Here is a 3,535-nt window from a genome sequence, read left to right on the forward strand (position 1 = left end):
TTGAAAAAATATATTTTATTGATTCTTTACAGAGAGGAAGGGAGAGGGATAGAGAGTTAGAAACATCGATCAGCCGCCTCCTGCACACCTCCCACTGGGGATGTGCCCTCAACCAAGGTACATGCCCTTGACCGGAATCGAGCCCGGGACCCTTAAGTTCGCAGGCTGACGCCCTATCCACTGAGCCAAACCAGTCAGGGCAGGAACCTCTATTTTTGCCTTTTATCCTCTAGTCATCTTTTTCTTGGACATAAATATTTTTTTGGAAGAGTGTTAGACTTGATACAGAAAACATTGCTCAGTGTCAAAGCAAGAATAGAACAGAGGTGGAGGATGGTGAAAAATGACTCCCAAAGGGGACAAGAGTGGGAACTGACGCACAACCAGCCAATCCACTGAGGAGAAGGCATCCCTGGATGAGGCCTCTAACCCTGACTCCAATCGCAGAGGCGGAGCCCACTGGCCTGATGGCTGCAGTTCTGCCTTGACTTGGACCAGGGCCTGGGAATGTTGGGGGAAAGCACAGCCCTTTGTTCTCTTCAAGAAACAAAGCCAATTATATTTTCCGCAACTTTCAACTATAATTCTTTGGATGAATGAAGCCTATTTCCTCCCAAGAACTCAAAGGCAACGTCCAAGAAAGACCCTCATTTCATGCCTCATTAATTGCTGCTTCTCTGCTTTGTAATCCTCACCTGCACAATGGGCGAAGGAACTGCTTCCTCTGCAAGTTTTCTGGTTCTCACGAGAAAGGCAAATCCAGTCCAAAAAGCAGCTTTCTTTTTTCTGCACGTAGGGCCTTCAAACTAAAGCCTTCATAAATGACGTTTTTGCAACTTTCCTTCTTGCACTTGGCCTCTCAGTGAAATCTTCAATGTGAACGGAACTTCATGTTTATACAAAACAAATGACTGCACAACCTGGTGGCTTACAACACAGCAACGTATTATGTCTCACTATTCTGAGGGTTGGCTGGGCAGTTCCTTGCTGGCTTTGCCAGGCTCACTCACGTGGCTGTATTTACCTGCGCATTCTGTTGGACTGGAAGGTCCCAAATGCCTCACCCACTGTCCTACAGCTGGTGGTGACTGTGAGATGGGCACCTCGGTTCTCTTCTGGCCCCTCGTCGTCAGGTAGGCTAAACCAGTCCCTTAGGAGACTCCCTTACAGTCAGGGCCAGATTCTAGAAGAGCAAACCAGAAGCTGCAAGGTCCTTGAACTGCAAGGTTCCAGCTCACACCATGTCACTTATGCTACCATATATAGTCAAAGCAAGTCACATTGCCAGCCCAGATGCAAGGACTAGGGGAAGAGACTCCATCGCCTCACTGGAGAAGCCCAAAGCTTTGAGGTCACATTTAACCTACCACATTCCACTCTTGGCCACAATTATTTTCATTCTCTTACATGCAAAATATGCTCATTTCCTCCCAATATGGGCCAAAGTCCAGTATTCTGTGACTTTCATCTGGTCCAGATAGGGATGAGACTTCCTAGGGTGCAGCTTTTTAAAATACAGAACATCGTGACCGAATTAACTAATTAAACTAGTTAACTGGCATTTATATGTCAAACATATGACGCTGAGGGAGGGACAGGATAACTACAGCAGATACTTCCTTTCATTAAGGACTTGTCACTAGTCCATAGTAATTCTGAAACCCAACTAGGCACTGCCATCAGTTCACACGGTCAAAGGCAGGGAACATGAATCAGGATTCATTTCCGGTACCTGGGAGTGGTATCCTAGTCCATTGTGGGTTCTTGGCTACGACTTTCTAAAAAGTCTTCTTTGTATAAGAAATAGTTACTGTTTACAACTAAATATTTTTCTCATCCTGCTCCTTCCTATTGAAATTTGGTGGCCAGGGGACTTCTTTTCATTGTGATACAAATTCCTTAAAACTTTATGGACTTTCTGTTGTGATGAAAATTTAAGGAAGAAAGTATAGTTTTTTCAATAAATACTGCTGACAACTGGATATCTATACGCAAAAGAATAAAGGTGGATCCTTTCCTCACACCATAAACAAAAATTAACTGAAAATGCATCATAAACCTAAATATAAGAAAACTATAAAGTGAGAAGACAACCCACAGAGCTGAAGGAAATATCTGTAAATCATGCATCTGATAAGGGACTAGAATCTAGAATATATAAAGAACTCTTACAATTCAACAAAAATACGAATAATCCAATTAAAAAATGGTCAAAGAATTTGAGTAGACATTTCTCCCAAGATATATAAATGGTCAATAAGCACATGACAATATGCTCAACATCATTAGTTATCATGGAAATGCAAATCAAAACCATGAGATACAACTTCACACTTCATATCAGTTGTCATATTGTTTAAATCATTAAATAGGTCTTAATAAAGGGTTATATAACCATACCTTTGGTGTGATCGTTTTTCTGAGGCTAGTTCTTACTTTGAGAATCTTTTGCCATTGGAGATATTGGAAATGGGAAACCATTTTACTTCCCAATCCAGAATTTCCTAAGCCCTTAAGTATCTTTTTAAAAATCTGTTAAAAGCCCTAGCCAGTTTTGCTAAGTGGATAGAGCATCAGCCTGTGGACTGAAGTTCCCCAGATTTGATTCTAGTCAAGGGCATGTACCTCAGTTGCAGGTTCCTCCCTGGCCCAGACCTTGGTTGGGGGCACCTGCAGGAGGCAACCAATCCATGTGCTTCTCTCACATTGATATTTCTCTCTGTCTTTCCCTCTCTCTTCCACTCTCTCCAAAAATCAATGGAAAAATATCCTTGGGTGAGGATTTAAAAAAAAAATTGCTAAAAGACAGAACAGTTCCTTCTTTAGCTCATTTATCTTTTCTATACCCTATTATATTCACCTAAATAAACAAAAAATTGCATTGCCCTCTGAAACTTTTAACATTCCACCTGAGATAACCTTAACTGATCCATAAGTCCATTAGATATAAGTTCTCTTTTCTGGTTATACAAGCCACAGTTTTGCCAAATGTATCACCACTACATAACATGGCTGAGCTAGCTGTGCCCTGTGGCGCTCTCTTTTCCAAGAAAAAGGTCTCATCCCACACTTCTCGTTTTAAAGAGTATGAGCTTTCAGCATTATTTCCAGCCCCGGTAAATAACTCCCTAGAGAAGCTGATGTCTAAGCTCAGCCTATACTCTTTCTCCCATGTACCTTTCAAGAGCCCGCTCATGCTTACCTTATATAAAGGGCAGTTGGGTTCCTCCCCCGAAGCACAGCCCCAAAGCATGTGCAGCTGTACTTCTTCCAGTTTTGGCTTTCACCAAGTGGTGTTCGCCAGATTTCTTGCTTAATGCCCTCTCAGGGTCAAAATAACACTGTCGACAAAATGACAACCAGCTAATACCCTTAATAGATAAGAAAGAACCCGTAGAAACCAGTGAGAAAAATAAAAAAGAGCAATTAAAGAGTGGCATATATATATTTTAATGTGCCTCCGCATCCCTATTTTCAATCACCAGTAAAGGAAATGGGGGCTCTGCTGGTGGGCACGCAAAGTGATCTCTTAGAA

The sequence above is a fragment of the Myotis davidii genome, unplaced genomic scaffold (genome assembly GCF_000327345.1).
Source record: "Myotis davidii unplaced genomic scaffold, ASM32734v1 scaffold1, whole genome shotgun sequence".
NCBI lineage: Eukaryota > Metazoa > Chordata > Mammalia > Chiroptera > Vespertilionidae > Myotis > Myotis davidii.